Source organism: Plodia interpunctella, chromosome 23 (assembly GCF_027563975.2).
Source record: "Plodia interpunctella isolate USDA-ARS_2022_Savannah chromosome 23, ilPloInte3.2, whole genome shotgun sequence".
Taxonomy (NCBI): domain Eukaryota; kingdom Metazoa; phylum Arthropoda; class Insecta; order Lepidoptera; family Pyralidae; genus Plodia; species Plodia interpunctella.
In genome coordinates this window covers 5,195,484-5,217,769 of record NC_071316.1, presented here as the reverse complement: position 1 = coordinate 5,217,769, position 22,286 = coordinate 5,195,484, and the positions used below count along the sequence as shown (strand labels likewise).

Sequence of the window (22,286 nt, the reverse complement as noted above, 5' to 3'; positions counted from 1 at the left end):
GTGTTAACCTAAAGTTTTACTGGCGGGCATGGAGATAATGCCTTTTTGCTATTCAGTCTATATGTTGTGCAATGAAGTTTAAATAAATAAAATATTTCTTCACAAGTTCCACCAAGCGAGTAGCCTCGCAAAGCTTAGTTTCCGAGTTAAATACAACCAAACAGAACAACAGGAGTACGAGCGAGACGGTAGGAATCACGATTTACCTACGTGACTTACGATTGTTCCAAAAAGGGTGAGGTCATGGTGTAGAAGGAAGCGATTTTGAGGAAATAAAATTAATTCTTATATTTTATTTACTTATTTTTCTTTTCGAGTCGAAATAGCAGACAAGTTCATTGATCAGTACATAGCCAGGCCTGTCTCTAAAAAATAAATAAGCAATTTTTATTAACGTATATGTTATTACTAACACTGGTGCCAGATTTTATTCAGGGCTTTTATTCAGATTTTATAAAGGCATCTGAAATGAATTTTACGACTACCAACCAACCGACAACTAAGTAGTCGCACAGATTTCCTCACGATGTTTATCACTATCGATAATCCGACATTACTACTACGATATCTTCGAGTCTCCGAAATCGGTACAATGTTTTTATAAACCGGCAGACTTTCACAATTATAATAAATAAATAAATAAATAAGGGAATAAATATCGCTTCTCTCATGACCAAGCAACAAACTAAGATGCAGCGAATCTACCAAGTTTGCTCGTCTGTTCCCAGACGGATACGAAACTTTAGGTTTTGTTTAGAAAAATTTAATTCAACGTTTTATCCTGAACGAGATTACACTTTATCTGAATAAGAATGAACTTATTTTTCTTCCTTGCCATTTTCTCACACATATACATGTTGGCAAACTTATCCGACGTCGCTACTGTTAAAATAATTATTACGTGACATTATTATACGGAATAATTTTCTAAAAAAAAGCAATTAAAGCAGCAAATTAAAGCAGCAAAAAGCAATTAAAATTAAAATTAAAGTATATTAATAGAAACATTGCTGAAAAAAAATGCTATGCTTTGCATTAATAGGGAAATGATTTATTATTGGACTTGTCCAAATGCTTTAACTAAATGACATTAATATCTTCGTAAAAAAGCTACTTCTGTCCGGCAGCTATCTGAAATATTGCATTTATGGTGAATGAAAAATTAGTCTACAAACTATAAATGTGCGCCCCGTACTGTTATCCGAACAATACCTGATTATTTATAGTTATGATTGAAAACATTTTAATGAAGCCAGTGGCTTAGAATCTTACTAGGGTGTCCATTCTGTCATGCTCCATCGGATATTATTTTTTATTTCTCAGACACCCATTGTTGTCAGTAAAGGCGTTTAATAGATTTTTAACAAAGCATATGATAAGTTTTTTGTTTCGTGAATAGATTTTTTTGTAGCAACGGAAAAATTGAACGTTGATTGGTACTTATAGACGTCATATCTTGTATTTAGTTTTCATTCGCTGTCCTTTGTGTTTTGTCCATTAATGCTTGCACAAAAGAGCTTCGAGAAGAATTATGAGAAAAACCATAAAATAATGGGAATGTGTTAAAAAATTACAACAAACTTGTGATATTTGCTTTGAAAACATAGATTTTTCTAATAACCATGCCATTATTTGATTTTGCAACATTTTATTAACATTGTCGCAAATTCGACTCAGTTCTCATAAAAATAGTTTCATAAAAACGTGGTCACTTAATGGAAAATAATATTTTTTTTTAAATCAGAAATGTCCTCGTATGTCCTTCCTTGTGGACACCCTATACAGCCAATGCACTAGTCGGCGTCCAATAATAACCAATGGATGGAAACATAACTAGTTTATTGTTCTCATTCCTCCGGGATTGGCTTTCATAGCGACATAGTTAGTATTTTTTCATATTTTTCAGTCATTACTATTTTCTTATTGACCTATATTTGCAACGGACGTAGGTTTTAAGAATAAAATCTTTATCTGATTTATCATTAACTATCAGTCTACCCGTTCGGGTAAATCCTTAATAAACTATACATTTAAACATTTAATTAACTAGCAGTCTATCCCGACTTCGTTCGGGTAAATCTCGTGTCCGTGTTCGATCCCCGGTCGGGTCATGATGGAAAATGATCTTTTTCTGATTGACTCGGGTCTTGGGTGTTTATCTATATATGTATTTGTTATAAAATATAGTATCGTTGAGTTAGTATCCCATAACACAAGTCTCGAACTTACTTTGGGGCTGGCTCAATCTGTGTGATTTGTCCTAATATATACTGACATATGTATACGGTCACAGTACAATATCGCTGTCTGTGTATTGTGTAGTTTGCTACTGAAGGTATGTAAATCCGTTGGTATCAGTTGTATTTGTAGTCGTTGAAACCCGCCAATGCGTAATAACCATTCTAATGGAGAATGGGTTATCATTTTCTTGCCCATCCCGAGTACCCAAACACCTGTACTCGGGCTGACTTGATGGCAGCTTCCGATGCCAGAACCGAGCCACTTCGATCGCTACTTCGAAGTGGCTCGGTTCTGGCAAGAATATATTTCGCACCCAATACAGCGTTGTAGGATTTGCCACCGACACGCGAAGAAGAAGGAGAACAAACCACTATCCACCACACGGGCCCATTGCGCATTGGCGGGTTTCAACTACTGCAAATACAACGGATACCTACGGTTTTACATGCCTTCAGCAGCAACCTTTTTCTACTTTAAGCATTTGAGCAAACGCGTGGTACGTGTGGCCATGTAGTGGGTAACGTATGTCTGAGGGATATAGTTTCAAAACTATACATACATTAACACACAGTGAGAGGTGTTGATTGTAACCGCATCTAATCTCTTTAGCACGATGTTCATCTAATTCTCTCAGGTTTGCTTGTCAATCAAACATTATAACGCGATTATACGTGCAACTTCACATTACCCAGTTGGGTAATGCTCGTGTTGCAACTTGACAAGTGTGTGAGAATTCCTTACATATTATTGTAAGAAGTCCCCGTGTCGCTTCTGTATTAACGCGAAAAACTTTAAAATTCCCTAACGGATTTTTGTACGGTTTTCGCCAATAGATAGTATGATTCCTGAGGAAGGTTTAGGGGATAATTTACCAGCTATTTTCCCCGGATTCACCCGCTTAAATAGATAGATAGATATATAGGAACAAATCACGTGATAACTTATTATCAGGTGGGCCGCATGTCTCTTTGCCTGATATTATAAAGAATATGATTCATGGTATGTAACGATATTATTGATATTTTATAAATGACCACAATAAGATAATACTATGTATACATAAATATAAATAAATATATTAGGACAAATCACACAGATTGAGCTAACTCCAAAGTAAGTTCGAGACTTGTGTTATGGGTATACTAACTCAACGATACTATATTTTATAACATATACATATATAGATAAACATCCTAGACCCGGGCCAATCGGAAAAAGATCATTTTCCATCATGACCCGACCGGGGATCAAGCCCAGGACCTCTTGGTTCAGAGGCAAGCACTTTACCACTTCGCCACCGAGGTCGTCAGATGTGTGAGTGAATGAGTATATTATACCTATTTGATATACATTTTATTTTGTATATACAAACACTTTAGCTTTATTACATTAACTATGCAGATTTTAGCAACAACGTATTTCAAAATAATAATAAAAATACTCTATATTTTGTTAGTTTGTTCAAGAAGAATAAAAAAATATCAACACTGACCGGAGTCTTTAATTCCAACAACAAAAAAAAAAGAATTTTTTCAAAGCGAAATTTTAACTAAGCATTAGATTCTATTAAGATAAATTTTAATGAACAAGGCTCTCGTTTAGTTTATCAAAGGACTGAAAAATATATTTAAGGGTGTTTTTAAGGGTTGAATTCTGAGACAAGGGGTAGTTAGTTAATTGGGAAATTAACTCTTTTGTTGGGAGAAACTGCCTGCCTACTAATCAAGCAGAGGCTTTCAGAAAATTAAGATTTAACTTGACTTTTTTGTTAATTGACTGTTGGTATTTTTATGAAATTAAAAGTTGAGTTGCACCAGTCAACTTTCACGTTGATTTTAACTTGCAACTGCAAGTTAAAATCAACGTGAGTAAACGTATTTTAGTGGCCACCGTTTTCGATTTAATTTGTATCTACATTGTGTAATGAAAACCTTATAATACTTTCTACAAACATTTTGATAACATATTTTTTGGTTGCCAATCATCACAAATTACTGACGGATTTTCAAAATGTTATTACCCTGACCTCAGGCTTCACAGCCTCATATGTATGTATGCAAACGGGAACATGCGTAGACGAAAATAAGTATGTTATTCATAATTTATATTTATATGTGTAGCTCAACATATACTCGAAAAAAGTAGCAAAATATAGTTACTGCTAGTGAGGTGACCCATCTGTGCTTAAACCATGTTGATGGTTGCTTAACAAATTTTAGCACTATACCTATAAAAATGAAGACTTATCAAACTTATCCAACCCCATCATAAATCGCTTCCGATCAATATTCGATATAAAACAATATTTTCCACAGTCGGTTAAGCCGGCAATTTCTGGAAAAATCCGGTTCAAACCGGGTATTACTGGCGGGTGACGTCATCCCGCAATCTTGGCCCGCCAGCGCCGATGCCTGTTTTTTAAACTCTATTTATAGTGGCTCGGACTTGTTATTTTTAGTTTTGAAGCTCAAAATTTATAGCTCGAATTCCCTGGTGAGTTTCTATTGGCCTTATTTTTCTGGAGGGATGTTGTCAGAACGTAAATTGGCGATATCGATGAAATCTGGATGTTATGTTGTCTCAGAACGATTCGACCGCTGCGGCCGCGCTGTCATCACCTACAATTTTTCAACATTAAGTCAATTTTAGAATTCGTTTTATACTCTGACTGACTGTTCTATCTGACTTTAAAATAATTAATCTGTACTGTGGTAATGTGAATTTTATGAATGATTGATTTTAAAAAGATTACTTCCTCGAGAAAATTGACGGATCGTAATGACAGCGCGGTCGCAGTGGTCGCTCCGAGTCCACAGTGCTTCGCCAGACCAGGCCAGTCTTGTGCTGAAATTTGGGTAAATAAAGCATTTTTTCTTTCGTGATCTCCTTGACATTTGAATAAAACAGTTCCTGTTCATAATATGTGTTTTATTAGAAGTTATAGGCCCAGCACCCTTCCGATGTCCCTTTATATATTACTACAAATTATGTCCCTCTTTTGAAGAAGTTCTTTCCTCAAACGTACATAGAATTTTTAATTTTCTCTTCGCTTACGTAATCATAAAAGTCGATCACAGGGTCTGGTTTATATATAAAATAGCAATTTCAGAAAATTGATATTTTATGTATTAAAATTATTTAAATTGCAAATTCTTCTCCCGTCACAAAAACATCTTTAAGCTCAAACGGTGATAAGTGAACCCTGGGATCCGACGTTTAACGCCTGAGGAAGAACCCGGGAAAACGCACAGATGACAGACAGAAAGTCATTGAATACTCTTTCACCTTGAAACTTTTATCTATTGATTTTTTAAATCAATAATTTAATATACTGAAAACCAGGTAAATTAACTATATATTTCTTTAATTGTTCCGTATAATATTCCGTACGTATTAATTCTGACAATAATCTCTGAATAAATGCCCCGATTTCGCTCGTAATCAGCTTACCGATAATTATTCGTTTCAACACCGACTCCGGATAGCAATCTCGGATCCGAAACGATTATTAAGAATAAATAATATTTACCGTAATAATCCCGAAAATCCCGTAATATTAAATACACCTAATTTTTATAACAAAATGGCTTATTAATAAATAACTAGATATATTCTACAAGGAATTTTGGGATAAAAGTTACCTTTATTATAATCTGATCTAGAAGAAATACCTGAAATATATTGAGAATATAAAACTCTTACGGAACCGTAAGGTGCTAATCAAATTGGTGTGCAGAATGGTTTAAGCCCTCCATTATATCAGCCTATTTATACTTCACAAAAACTTGCTTAAATAACTAACACACCATTCAAATAAATTATAACAGCAAAAAATGACTTCTTAAGAAATCATTACGAACAGAAAGGACCCGTTATTTTTCTGTGTGTCTGCTACAATTTCTTGCGAACACATGTTCTGGGCGGGAAAGATGTTGGCTGTATATTATCCGCACACGCCCCCTGTCAGCCATCTTGGCCGATGGACCTTCGAAGATAGTTTGAGCATAAAATATGAATAAATATTATCATGGTGAATAAACTCGAAGATAGAATTATTTCATTTGGCAACACGGGTATTAGATTTTTTTAAAACTGGATTTTGTCTATAGTCTATTTCTAAAGCCACAGGAAAAACTGTCAATCACGAAGTAAACAAATATACTTCTACTAAAGAAGTGCGGCGAAACTTTTTTTAAATGTAGGACTGGATATTAACTCATTTCTTATTTGCTCCTATTACTTAGTCTTCCTATCTCTCTCTTTCTTTTTTTTTTTTGAGATGTAAATAGTTTCTTTTCTGCCTGCTTTATAAAACTGTATTTTTATTGATTTTAGCTCTTATCTGAGTAATTATTTTCGATGTATACCGTATACGTTCGATGTATATTCAGCGCATCAATTCAAATATCACCGATTCAAACATCACTACGGTTCGATTTGGACATATATATTTTCAGCTGCGAAGAATAATTAAAACGTTTTCCCCCAACTTAGAACATCTAAAGCGATATAACGATTTAAGTTCTCTTTCAAATCGCAGCTGAGAAATAAACTGATGCTCTAAGTGGTGCGATTGGTATCAACGTTCTGAGTGGAATGCCTCATTTTCCCGACAACTAGAGGCCTCAGCTCTCAATAAATATAATACCAGAAGCGATTCAAACTTAGCATCATCACGTAATCTTAACACTGGCAATACCACTCAGCTAGTTGACCAAACTTTAGCCATAATGAAAAATGTTCCCAACATTGTGTTGCCAACTTTATATTGCAATTTTGTCGCACAATATGGAACTTGAAATTGATTTTGTGACCGCCATATTGTTGCCGATATCAATCTTATTTCGTGTATTTATTGGTTTGGAAATAAATGCAATATGGGAGAGTAATGATGAATGAATATGTGATACGATTTGACACGAGTGGGACTAATGCTATGGCACGGAAGGGTTACAAGGGTTAAGAAATAGCTTCATTCTAAAATTCCGGCAGTAAATGAGGAAACAAATGCGTACAGTGATCAGCGTGATCCTGGTTTTATTCGTGGCTGTGACGCCATGTGGCCTGGAGTGGCGTAAAAAAGAAACCCTATTGTTACAACCGACCGTCCACTTCGGAATGATATTGTTGTCTGTCAGCTGTCATAGTTTTTCTCACATTGTTGCCTCTTACAACATCCACGAAAATGTATGGATTGGTTTCTTTCTAGGGCGGGAACCGCACGCATTTCATAATACAGCTTTATATATTAAGTATATTAAAAAGATATATTATTATTTCTAGTACAATTTTGATTTAATACCGTTTGGTTAAGCAACATACCTTAAGCTATACAATTAAAATGGTTTTACACAAATATTTGTTAAAACAATAATTAAAACAATAAAAAGAAATACTGGAATGTCGGACTTTTCCTTTCTGGTATAAGTCCGCCATTGTACTCTCTCTTTTTTTATTGTATTAATAAAGAGTTAAATGGCCGCGGAAATCGTTAGGTATTATTTCGTGTTCGCTGTTGCATTTTTGGCTGTGATGCTCCAAACCAGGTAAGTGTAATAAAATAACACTTTAGAAAGATCCTTTCTGTTTTCTCTTCGGCTCTGATTTTATGACCGGCCGCCGGCCAGATATTAACCCTCCTTGGGAATGCCGTCAGCAGTCATTTCCATCTAATAGAATCGTCATTTCCACCAACTCGCACTTGACCGGTAGTTAAATAAATTAATACAAAAATAAAGAATTCAGGAAGGTAGAAGAACTCTTTTACGACTAATAGAGTATTATCCTTATAAAATAACGGGTTTATTACCATTCAACACGAGGCCATCCTGAAGGTATAATGGTTGATATCCACCGGCTCCGACATAGTCGCAGTAATAAGGTAGACTTCCACTGGGTCCAACACACGCCAATAACGGTCACGGTAGGGTCCTCTCTTGCAAATTGTTCCCAACTAATTAGGGTTAGTGTTGAGAGTAGCGGAGCGGATAGCGTATTAAAACTAATAAATTAATTTTCACATCGCAGGTTTCGTGAGTAATTCAGAATTTAAAAAATATTAAGATTGTTATTTTCTCATAGTGCTAATTTTATCAAAAACATTCCAGCTAACAAAAAGCTTAAAATTCATATATTAAAATTCATAGGTACCTACCTATGCATATTTTTAATTCAGTAATAAGATGATAACAAAAAATGTCTCTTTCTCATTCGGTCAAGATGGGAGAATTCGGAGGTCGTCAGTTAATTCCATGTTTAAGTAAATCCACTAAGCTTAACCTTTTGCTACAACACTGCTGATATATTTGTTACTAGCCGCACCCTGCGGCTTCGCTTCCGTGGGAAATTCGGGATAAAACATATCTTATGTGTTATTCCAGGTAATATTCTACCCGTGAACCAAAAATCATAACTTTCGGTCCAGTACGTAGTGGTAGTAAGAGTAAACACGTACATCATCACAAACTTTCGCATTTATAATATTAATAGGCCTATTTTGTTACTTTTCACGTTTGTTTTTCTATATTATAATAGGGTATTTATTTCAGGTCAATAACCTATAAGTATATATATAACAACATATATATAAAATTAAAAATAGGACCTAATACATAATATCAATATTACCTACAAACAAAAGTTAGGTCAGGTCCTGTTGCTGTCACGGTGTACACAGAGCCAGTATTTCTAATATATTTGTGATATATATGATTTTTTTTTATGTGTTTCTCTTAAAGCATTAAACAAACGCTTTTATCTATCTTAATTAGCCTAGACTCGCTACCGACACTATGTCCGTACCCTACATTTAAGCACCGACCTAATTGGCTGCATTAAACGCTTATGCCCATATAAAATGATTTATACTCAGTCCGTGCCCGAAAGGTGATCATCAGCTTATATATATAGCATTTTATAAAAACTGCGAACAAAAAGAATTTGCCTAAGGAATATATGATGTTTTCACAGTAATATATCTCTTATATCACTAGATATTTGTGTGTTTGGTAATGTTAATTTTTCTCTGTCAATAAATGCCGAAAGCGCACTATGTTTCATTGCGCTTCTCCGTGAAATCCTAGATTAGGATACCCTTAGCTATGTTCTCCTTTGGCGATAAGGATGAGTCCGGCATAGACAGAGAACACAAGCATTTAATTTTGTAACGATATGTCTTTCTGGCCGTGGCGAAGCGCGTAGCCTAATATAGATTCCACCATATACGCCCTCTGCCCTGCCCTATGATCCCCAGATGGGACAGAGGTCAAGTAAATCATCAAGCACAGGGCTTTGGAGCGTAACAGCCGAAGTATAACCCGGAAAACGAAGGACGTGAGAGAGACATTGGTCGAACGTAATTCATGGTACTTCTGGCGTGGCCACGGGAAAAGTCGAGAAAATTTACTCGAACAGATTAATCTGTACCCTTTCTGTTTCCCGCGAAGGTAAATAATAGGAGGGCATTAATTGGTGCCGCGGAGGGCCTAGGGCCTGTTCGGGCTTGGCCGTAAATTGAAAAGAAAAACGCGCTGGCCGTATTACGAGCCAAATGGGAGTCATCAACGGGAGTACCCGTGACGTATGGTGGGAGAAAAGTGTACTGGACACAAAATATAAAAATTTCAGAAGTATCCTCCACATATATTTAGTTCTACCGGGCGTAATTTTTTTTTCCATGAGGATGATTTGGGTGTCTATCTTTTCCGCGGATTCGCCCGCGGAAATTTCTTATGTGAAGTTATTTTTTCGGGATTAAAAGTACCCCTATAAATTAAAAGAAGTCCACCTGTCGCGTGTGTCTATCTCTGTATGAAAGCAATAAACTCAAAAATTACCAGACGTATTTTTGTAAGATTTTCATCAATAGATAGTGTGATTTCTGTGGAAGATCTAGGTGTATATTTATCATGCTTTTAACAGAGTGAAGGCGGTACCGTCCGTACATATATAATATGTTGCTTGCTATTCTATTCCCTCTCATCTGAGCAGTGCTTCCTCAGCCAAAAAGCGGTGTTCCTCCACATCACTCGGTCTTCGACACCAATATTTATCAGACAATTCAGCAAAACATGACAGTACCAACCAGTGCAGGAGGCACTCCTGCAGGGCTGCTATAAAATGCAGCCCACTTCAATATAGGAACCTGAAATGAACCGCAGTATTAAAAATTAACTTGATGACACGAATTTGCGACTCAGATCAGTTTAGGTCCTGAAATGAATCGCATTAAGAGATGATGGTAAGCCCCGGAGTTTGTCGTCTATGTCATAGACAAGAGGACCGCGAATGCTTTTAATATTTTGAAATACAAATAGGTGAGTTGCAACAATCAACTTTTACAAACGTTAGGCAAAATGGCGTAGGTACTTTGCCTTTTCCTTTGCAGTTTAAAGTCTTGACATTAGTCAAAGTTGACTGGTGCAACGCTTACATTTAATTCTGTGCACTCGTTAATTTGTGTACCTTATATAGTCTCTCAGAGACTGCCAATTACCTCAATCACGCACGCATGGATAAGCATTGTTAAGATGGTTACAAATCACGTTTTCATCCCTTACGGGGTTGATAGAGCCGAGGCCTTTGTTGTTAAACAAGGTGAAAATGGAAAAAAGAGTGAAGTTTATTTTTCTTAATCAGTACTAGTGGCCCGTCTCGGCTTCGCGCGGGTAAAACATGATAACTCACTAAACCTACCATGAGAATCACATCTATTGGTGAAAACTGCGCGAAAATCTGTGCTGTAAGATTTTGCGGATATGAGTTAATTGCTGACGGAGATAGACGCGGCAGAATACTTTCCTTAAAAGTAATCGTATAGTGTAATCCAAGATCTAGATATAAAGATATATATGCTGTAATCCAATTCTCGAAAGACGAGTGGAAACTTGATGCACTCGTACCGGTGTCTTCATTAATCGCCAACTCGAGAGCTCTCGAATCGAGACGATACGTAATCGATTCCCGACTCGATTCTCCGTTTCAACGCGCTCCCCCGGGTCAGCTAGGGTTTCAATTTGCGTTGTATTAGCTGAAACGTTACTCAGTTAACTATTGATTAGGAAATTAACTACTGGATAACACGCGTTAACGCGTTAACTCATAAAAAGTTGCCTATGTAACTCTTGAAGGTTTCGTCTATCTCTGTACCAAATTTCATCGGCTCAGTAATTTTAGTAGTAGTTTTATTTATTACAAACAAAAATACAAATCTTTCCTCTTTATAATATTAGTATAGATTGAAGAAGTTATAGATAATAATCTACATTTTATTTTAAAAAAATACCTTTCTTTATTTTCGATTTAGAACAAATAAATAATTTGCATTTTGAGTGTGTTATTGCTAACACTGGTAACATTAGCGTCGAATTTTTCAAGTCGTCTAAGGGCGTCTAACATGACGATTACCTACCAGTGTCTAATGTACCTCGTATGATGGTTATAAAAAGCACCCTTGTGTAAGGTCGATTGACCTTCCCGTCCACTTGACAAACGCCTGGCATTTCACGCACCCTCCACGTGTCTCTTTTGTTCGTATTTCATTATTCAGCGCCCAGACTTTATGAAGACTAGCTATAAACTTGAGGTATATCAAAATATGTCTCAGAAATGTCGACCTCTAAAAGAGCGCCTTCCTTGTCACCGGGATATTAAAAAGGGTGCTAAGTCACATCGAGTACGAAGGAAGACGTCAAATTGGATGTGGCAGTTTACCTCCTCTAGTCAGCCAAGAAGTACTTGACGTCATAGGAGAAAAGTTTTTTTGAAAAAAGAAAAAAAGAAAAATTTTCACGTCAATAAGTGATGTATGTATATCATCTTAAATTGAATAAAGAATTTTGATTTTGACGTGAGGAAACCTAAACACTAGTTGATAATTAACTTGTGCGAAAATGGAGAACGCAATTGCAAACTCCATTTATAATGTAAAGAAAGTCGTTATGTGTGTTTTATTCAATGACCTGAATGAATGATATTAGTAATGACCTGAGAAGATGCCATATCATTTTTGACATTTTCTCAACTCCTTCACCCGCGGTACTTCGTTCTGCCGGCAGTAATAAACCTGGTTTCGAACAGAAAGTAGACAGCTCTCCTACTTATTCAAACATTTTTATACAGACTACCAAGATTATACCTTTTTTCTCTAGCCCAAAGACAAGATAAATGAGTGTTCAGAGTCTCTGAAGTGTTTTAAGTTTCTCAGTGGAATTGTGTCTTGGTCTTTTTCAGTTTTTCTTTATACATTTATAGCAGCTTAGGTTGAGCCTCCTGTGCGATTTATTTCCATCTTATCTTGACAGTAGATGTCTCATTACTGTGTGTACCCATCGTCCATCAGTTCTTTCTAATTTGAACGTTTTCCTAGTTCCCTACTCAGTCGTTGAGCGTCGGAGCCCAGGGTCCGCTTTCCTACTTCGTCGTCTCCACTTCGTACGGTCGTCGGCTACCCTAGTTGTTTGACCATTAGCACGCAATTATGTCCAATTTAATGGCCTATGAGCTTCCAATACTGAGTAGTATTGGAAGGGGAATATAATATAATATAATAATAGCATTCTCAAAAGACAACAGGTAGGTCGGTTTTAAAGTCACAGTTGAATCTGCAAAATGTTCGTTCAAGCAGTCAGTGTGCGACTTATTAGTTTCTTACGCTAACTCCGGACTTAGCGACGTTACAGCTCAGAATGAAACGAAGAGACGGAGAAAACCCTAGGGCGCAGCTGGTATCTCGTAAAATATTTAGCGTATTTTGCTAATTGTTTTTTGTCAACATAATCGAAGTAAAAGTAAGCGGTAACATAATTTTCGTCTGCAGCTCACTTCACTGCAAGACCTCTCGTCCAATGCACGCCAATCTTTCCAGTCTTATGCTTCTTCTCCACAAAAGGCTTCTAATACTTATTTTTACAAGAAATTCTCTCGAAGATCTATTACTATATTTAAACATCCTTTGCCGATTTTCGACTCAGCGAGTCGTGAATCTATCAAAGCACCGTCGAGTTGTGAGAATGCTTCCAAGAAACTGAATAGGCTGAAGGAAGAATTTTATTATTTGTTTGTAATTTTGTTGAATAGATTTTTGAGCCGGTGGACATTGTTTAATGCTACGTTTAATTATAACTAGCTTTTGCCCGCGGCTCGCCCGCATGAATTACTAAAAAAAATCTGAAACACTTATTCATAAATTTGTTGTAAACAACTAAAATACAAAATTTCAAGTCACTAACTTCAACGGTGTAGAAGTTTCATATAAAAGTTTTTCACCTCTTTACCCCCTTCTTCTTCTTCCAAAAATCCTTTCACACTCCCTAGGGCCAGAATCTCTCTGCCAAATTTCAGCTTCCTACGCCCAGTAGTTTCGGCTGTACGTTGTCAGTCAGTCAGTTAGTCAGTCACTCAGTAACGGAAGAATTGTATATATATTGATTATGATTATTGGGTCTTAATATATATATATATATATCATCCTCGTGTGTTGCATTCGGTACTGTGATGCTACAAAGCCCAGGTTCAGCGTAAAAAAAAAGAAAAAAGAAAAAATGTTTATTTCCACCATAATTCAAATTACTTCAGTTGTAAAAAATAAATAAAAAAAATTGTGCCCCTCTAGGAATGCTTATCAGCTGCCAAGACTATGTGTCACTAAGTCGCCTTTTACGACATCCTCAGGAGGATATGGAGTGGTTATATTCAAGGTAAAAAACCACGTGACTGGGTCTGGGTCATAATGTAACTTTACCCTTACCTAAATCATTTTGAAGTCGATTCGAAGCAGGATTACAACGATTGATACTCCAATGCTGAACATAATGTATCATCATCGTCATCATATCGAGTGTGTTATCGCTAACACTGGTGTCAGATTTTATTCAAGTCGCCTAAAGGCATCTGACATGACTTTTACGACTATTTACCGCCATCTAGTGGCAGGTAATAGTCGCATACACACTAGTGAACTAAACTGTCCACATCGTGAAAACTACTATATATGAGTCAGATTGGTATACAAACTCATATGGCACAAGTGGGATACGAACCTGAAACTTTTCGATCCACAGTCATTACACCACTACCGCTTCAAATCATAATCCGAACTAATATATATTATAATTGCGAAAGTAACTTTGTTTACCTTCACACTTCATCTGCTCCCCTGCTCAACCAATGTTGAAATTGTGAGGAGACTGGAGCCTGTAGAAGGCAAGGCCTGTGGCACAGATCTCCAATACTCTATCTTCTGGATACAAGTAAGAATAACAGAGATGATGAATTTGATGAATTTATCAATGACGGGCCGATATTGATAAATTCCTACCGAAATGGGCAAAATTTGCAATAGAAAGAGCCCAGCAGTGGGACACAACATCCACGGGCTAGATAGAATAATAAAATGACCTTGATTAATTTATGTTTTTTATTTGTTTCAGGTATTAAAATCACCGTATTTTTACTCATCGTAGATGAAGACTGAAAAGAAAATTATTTTTAAATTGGGTAATAGAAGAGGCCATTTTTAACAGTTCCGAAACTTTTGATAAAATTTATATTAAAACAAAATTTACGTGGTCTGATTTCGCTCAACTCCTGCAAAATAATTTTTCGTGTTCCATTTTTACTTGTCTGTTAACTTGGTCAATAAGTAAGAAAACTTTGCCAAAGCTGGTAACACAACAGTTACAACTTTCGAAGTTCACCCTTTGTTATCATTTCTCGTCATAGCTTGAGCCTGATATGAATAATTCAACGTTTCTCTTCGTTGGCTCCCGAACTAACGTGCGTAGCAAAATAGCAGGACCACGAGATTGTAATCTTGCGGATAATCACTCATCTTTCTTTCTCTCCAACCATAGACCAACACTGTTTAAATGAGTTTCAGTCGGCATTTATTTTCCGCAGTGGTCGTTCCGAAATGCTTATAATTTCTAGCTTTTTGGGTAATTACTATATAATATGGAATTTAGCGTGCCTGTGAAAGTCTAATTTCTGAATAAATTTGACATCTGATTCCCACTTTACTCACACTCATGTACAATCAACCGCATTCCAAATGAACTTGTGGACCACAATGAAGATGAATATGATGATAGAAGATGAATCTATCGTCTGGGACCGATACAATCTAGGACCGCGGTCCCAGTCAGTGGCGAATCCGCAATGATGTGTGACCCTGGAGTTAGACGCGCGTAACGGCGGAAGAAACCGCCGGGTAAACATTTAAATGAGAGAGAGATGTGCTGTCGTACGAACGGACTATGGGACACAGCCTTAATAGCTGATAGGCAACAATAGCACTCTCTAAAATGGTTGACGTAATGCAGGCGGCCGGTTACAAAATCACAGGCAAATCTCAAAAAAATTGGTTTATTTTTTTACGCGAACCCTGGGCTTTGGGGCATCACAGCTCCAAAAGTAACCGGTAGCACGCAAAAATTAGAGACAGAGATTCATAGATTGGTCCCCTATTGTGTGTGGTCCAGCCACTCAAGTGCACATAATCAGCTGTCAAATGCTCTTTTTGCGAATAGTTTACTACCTTACCTCTTATTTTTCAACGCTTTCCACTAAATTGCATCATTATCATTCAATGAATGGATCCCAGGCTTTGAATTATTTATCAAGGTCCCGATTTAGCTTCAAAGCGTTTATCTGTATCCAACTCGGGGGAATTCTTTGAGAATTTTAATTTTATTGTTTAGTTAGAAAGTTAATTTAGATATGAACAATGGGGTATTAACCTTATGAAGAAAACGGGTACCTGACGGAAAATAATATAAATTAAGGCGAATCATCGCTTATGAAATAATTCCATACAAAACCTGCCCTCGCAACGCACCCACACAACGGTAAAACAGTTTGTTATTCCATTCTACTAATATTACAAATGCGAAAATTTGTGAGGACGTACTCGTATATGTGTAATTTTGTTATTCTTTCACGTAAAATCCACTGGACGGATTGTTGTGAAATTTGAAATACGGGTAGAATATAACCTGGAATTACACATAGGGTACTTTTTATTTCGAAATTCCCACGGGGGCGAAGCCCCGGGGCGCAGCTAGTAGATAACAAAACCCGTATAATCCACGTTATCTGACCGATAAAGTATGCTGCTATTAATATCAATTATTCTTAGATAATCACCTCCCCTTCCATATTAATCATATTTTTTTCTGATTCAGGGACGGGAAAAAACAACCATTAAAAGTTTTATGCGTTCATTAATAACGTCATTAATTCTTTTAATTTTCATGGGGGGATAATTTCAAATAGGTGTGGAATTTATATCGATCGTTCTATTTGTTTACAAATAATTATTTTATACTCAGATGACATTGTAATTAATTGTTGCGGCTTAGGGTTCCGTTTGCAATAGCAAAACTTGTAACTATTCTATATTCTGTCTGTCAGTACAGTTAAGCACTTCACGTTTTCTTAAAAAACACAGTCAAAATTTTAGAACACAGTAGATGTATATTGATTTTTATACAAAATTAGAAATTAAATTCGTCAAAAAATTATCTTAAATAAAATAGACAACACTCCACGGTGCACAAAAACAGGCACATTTCCCAGACAAATGTGACCACAAATACAAATCTTTGCAAACCGAACCTAGGTCTTCGATATAGCGGAGGGGCGTAGTAAACCACTACACCATGTCAAAAATTCAAAATTATTTCTAAACTACTTTTTGGCTGCGGCTTCATCCGCGTTTATTATGTGCGTCCGATCATGAATTATTTTTCGGTCAACATCTCGGGTTCTATGCATTGTATCGCGATAAAACTTATACCAGATTTTAAGTTAGACCATCCGCTATACAACCGTACAAACCGTATAAAATTCCATCGAGTAGTTTTTGCGTGATGCGTTACCAAACACAAAGACAATCAAAAATCCTAAAAAATTGTTTTCGCTTCTATTAGTCCCGTAAACACCCCCATAATTATTTTTCTTTAATATCTTCTATGTACAGACAGACACAGCTCATTTACAGTTTTATTATATGTATGCATAGATGTCCATATACAAAACCGCGTGACCCTTGGGTTGCACTACTCATCTTTGACGTTAGCTAAAAACCTGCGCAGAAAAATGCGAAGTACGCTATTATTCGAAACGACAACGGCGCGCTGGTTAAAGTTAACGTCAAAGTTGACTGTTGCACCCTTATTTAGCTCTTGTGTTGAAATATTTAAAATATTTGTTGACAAACTGATGGAGTTCATAAAAGAACCCGCGGGAAATCACTTGTTTGCCAACATGTTTAGGTATTAAGATTTATATAGATCACAGAAATGAGAACATTTGGGTAAAAGTAACATTTTTAGAAGTACATTATATCTACTTTCTTCGGTTACATGTGTTGGTTATCTAAAAGAAATCGCTTTATAATAACATATTTTTACTATGTTATTTTGTCTGTCTTTTTATATGTGAATTTTAAATTGTTTATTGTACCACTGTATAATAAAGAGTTCATTCATCCATGAAGACAGACGATTTATGTTAAAATATCTTATCATATACTTCATTTTCAACTTGCTGCTTATGAACATATCTATACGGAAAAAAACCTATGAAAATTGTTTGTTTTGTTAATGCTTGAAATAGCTTGAAGAGCCAGCATTCAGTAGCCCGTTTTAGTTTACAAAGTTATTGCTTACTAGATGTTGGGCTTCGCTCCCGTGGAGATTTTGAGATAAAATATAGCTTATAGCAATCTTGGATAATGTACCTTTCTAATGGTCAAATAATTTTTGAAATCGGTTCGGTATTTTCGAAGATTACCCGCCTCAAACATACAAACTCACAAACGCTTACCTCTTTATAATAATAGAGATGTGCAACTATTAATGTTTTATCTCGTGATAACAAGAAGATAACAGATAGCTTATCGTATCTTATAAAAATCTATAAAAAATATAAAATTTTCTTTTAATTATTATCCTGTATTTTAAATTTATTTTGTTATTTCGACTTACGTAGTAATAAATTAATTTTAATTATAGTCAATTTTCAGACCATATTGTTCTGCGCTCAAGGGCCAGTGTTGGACTATAAGGTCGCAATCTAAAATAAAAATGTCAACTTGACTTTTGTCTCCTCTGTCTAGACTGGATACGTTTTCGCTCTCAATGAAAATATAATAATTTTGTGCAATCTCGGCCGATGTTTCATTTCACCAATTACTTTTCTAACACATATCTCTTCTTTTCTTAAATCTATAAAGATTTCCCGCAAATATATGAAACACATTGTCAGTACGTGAGGGAAATTCAAGTCTTGAATTATTGACTAGCCGTCTGCCCGGCTTCGCTCGCACGTACAAGAGAAATGTGCATACAAAAATGCTACACGTGATCTTTTAAACCCTTCAAAGTTTTAGATCCAAGCACGTATTGTTAAAGATTTCTTTTCAGCTAGTAAAATCCCTTTTTAGCAGTGAACTGTAAACATTGACGAATAGCTTTATACTTCTTAATGTTAAATACGAAAATTTATGATTTATGTGTAAAGAACGACAAGAGTACTTGGCTCTGAAATGGAATCTTGATACCATAATGTCATTTTATTAATCACCGACGCAAAAAGAGGGATGTTATAAGTTTGACCGCTAAGTGTGTCTATCTGTCTGTGTACGTGGCACCGTGCTCGTCAACGGATGAACCGACTTGGATGAGGTTTTTTTTTATTTGATACCTAATTTTTATGCGGTGGCTTTTAGATATGTTTGATCAATCGGTTCAGCCGTTCATAAGTTGTAGCGAAATGAATATTGAAAGTCGAGGGTTTTTAATTAGTCTAACAAATAACCTTGTTTAACTTTTTTCACCAACTGTATTTTTGTTGCATTGAGTTTTTTTTTCAAATTCAAATTCAAAATTCTTTATTCAATTAAGAATGATATACAACACTTATAACTAAGTCTACTGCCGGCTTCCAAAGCGCAGGTGAAGAAGAAGCGGCGCAACAAACTTCACCGCAGCCTTTTCTCCAAGGACGTCAATTAACAAATATAGTTCTTATACATATATTAAAAATTAGGAGGACGAATTTACATCATTATTAAAAATTTCAAAATTTATAATTAATAAATAAAATAAAAGTTGTATTTCCAATAAAATTATTGAAAATCGTCGCACAATATTCAGATATTCTTTTCTTTTTTAAGATTATTATATATTTCAGACGAATGAGACAATGTGTGACATCACTAGACTAATCAATTAATATTAAATCATGTTAATTATGTTGTACGTTCGTGGTCAATTATTAGCTTGAAATTCGGAATTATCAACACGTAACGCGTCATACATTAACAATGTATCAACCAGGATTAGTGGATTAGCTCCAGCGTGTGTTTATGTCTTAAAAGGAAACTGTATATATCATAACTATCTTCTTTTTAAGAGCTAAGCTCTTGTCGGAGTATTCTCCTCACCTCTCTATCTTCGGCTTTGCTTTAAAGGTCTCGATACGACACACAACACCTGCCTTCTTTTTCAGTTGGCTTGTGTAACTCTTCCGCGGTCCTCGTGTCGTATCAATTGGTCAATCATTCTTCCAGGTAATATTATATAGTCATATTTTTAAATGAGTATTTTTTTTATTATTGAGCAAACAAACTGACATGCGACCCACCTGATGGGAATTTGTAGAAGAAACGCTGTTGGAGAACAAAAAAAAAGTATAATTTTTAGGACACCGATTTCTTTGGAAATTAACTCGGAGCAAATCAAGGTAAAAAGCTCAGTAAAATAATTACCCTGTACTTTAACTTTATTTAATTTAATTTAATCTTTTTGAACTGGAGAAAAAAGAGATATTTTGAAATTGAAAATAGAAGAGGGAAAATGTTAGGACATTTTATACGACACGATGCCTTCTTCAGATGTATTATAGAAGGAAATGTGGAAGGAAGAAGGGGCCAAGAGATAGTTACACCAGACAAATTAAAGGAAAAGTGGGTGTCGTGTCAAGAAGTGAAGGAGTTTGCTTTAGAGAGAGAACAGTGGAAGGAACTCTGCCGACAAGAGCCTCGCTCTTAAATTACGTGATGATGATGATTTCAACATCTGTTTTTCACACAGAGCCAAACATGGAGAAGGCATGATGTACTTGGTGACAAATAAGACACGCCTTTTCCGCAGCTGGGTAAAAATGAACAGGCTTAGTGTTACTTCGTATTGAATAGCCAACCAGGGTACACTAAGAACACCATGTGTAATAACGATGATACAGCCCACACGCATACTTACAGTGCACTCTTTTGTGTTCCCAACTTTACACAGAAATATGCGAATCAGTTTAAAATACAGTTGTCTCAAAATGGTTTAATAGTACCAGCTTAGCTGTGCTCCGGGGCTTCGTTTCCGTGATAATTTCGGGATAAAAACCTAACTTATGTGTTATTCCAGGTTATATTCTACCCGTGTACCAAATTACATAACAATCCGTCGAGTAGATTTTGCGTGAAAGAGAAACAAACATACATAAATCCTCGCAAACCTTTGCATTTAATTAATGGGAAAATTGTATTTGCATGATTGTAACAAACGAATCGCCAATTATAAAAACTTTGCAACAAGTTTTTCTCTGTGAGTATGTAAAACAAAGATACTTTTTGCAACGTACGAAACCATTGGCAACAACTAGTAAACACCAAAATCGACGCACACTATTCGTTCGTATGGCTGCAGGCCAGTTTAGGCGGGGACATAACAAAGCAATTTTCAAGACCACGGAGCGTGCAAGTTGCCTCCAATTACTTTTAGGACATTCACAGGGAACGGCCACGTCTTTGTTACTGGCGGGTGGGACAGAACCTAATGCCAAAGTATTCGAAAAATTACCATCCAAAACTTTTTCATTATTTCTTTATGCAAGAACTATTAGCATTGTGTATGATATTGAGATGTTTACATTCTTGTTACATTCGATTATTATCTACTAGCTTTTGCACGCGAATTCGCCCGCGTTGATTTTCCGGTATGAAAGGTACTTCAAACTTCAAACTATATGTAGGTGTGCAAAATTTGAAGAAGATTTGTTGAGTAGACAGAGCGTGAATAGGTAACAAATAAACTTACTTTCGCATTTATAATATTAGTTAGGATTGATGGATAAAGTTCTGTCCTCAATATGTCCATTAATAATTGAATGGAAAAAGTAGTAATATGCTTGCAAATGTATAATTCGCACATACTTCTTTCCTACTTTTTCGTCTCCACATCGCCCGGTCGTCGGCATCCCTAGTTGTCAGACCATTGGCACGCATATTATCCTTGACGACATCAAGCCAGCCAGCCATTTTTGAATATCAAACTTACTTTATGGCTAACTCAATCTGTGTGATTTGTCCCTATATATTTATTTGTTTAACATTTTCTGCCACTTCAGTACCAGTTGGAAACGACAGACTCCCTACGTAACGTCGGTTACGTGCCGTACCTATTATTATAAAAGGTAAAAAATAATCACAATTTTTTTGCCACTTCTTGAAATCACAACCTGTGTGTTGGTTCGGGAGCTAGAGTATCAATTGAACAATCTTTCTATAAATCTAAACCAAATTCGTTGTGATAATACCGACTAAAACGTCAGTTACATAGGTAGTTAATTAAGTGTCTGTGGCAATGTCTTGGAATGCTCTCAACTATTCTTGCTGTTTTACATAACCTACGACGTGTATCAATTAAATTAAATTACCTGCGTTTGCTGATATACGCTGAAATATTTCACGCCATTGAATAGCAATCAAAATAGATTGGTTATCTATTTTTAATTATTGTGTTTTATATCTACACTGGCTGCGCCCCGGGGGTTCGCTCACGTGGAAATTTCGGGATAAAAAGTACCCTATGTTATTCCAGGTTACATTCTACGCATGTACGTATATATATATATATATATATATATATATATATATATATATATATATATATATATATATATATATATATATTGCCATTGCCTTCTTCATTTCACGCACATGTCAAAATTAATCAGTGTGTAGGTTTCCTCACGATGTTTTCCTTCAC

The 22,286-nt window shown here is 35.9% G+C and overlaps 1 protein-coding gene and 1 long non-coding RNA gene across 5 annotated transcripts in view; both read left to right on the top strand.

Annotated features, from left to right (window-relative positions):
- LOC128680270 (uncharacterized) overlaps positions 1-15,292 on the top strand; it is an 84,594-nt gene extending 69,302 nt beyond the window's left edge. Inside the window, exon 4 of one of the 2 annotated variants that reach the window (XR_008405839.1) lies at positions 14,670-15,292. This is a non-coding gene — a long non-coding RNA (uncharacterized LOC128680270). The remainder of the gene's footprint in view (positions 1-14,669) is intronic. The other variant, XR_008405838.2, reaches the window with a different exon arrangement.
- Positions 1-22,286, top strand: part of LOC128680260 (uncharacterized protein) — a 533,151-nt gene that overhangs the window by 289,356 nt on the left and 221,509 nt on the right. The gene's annotated exons all lie outside the window — the stretch shown is intronic.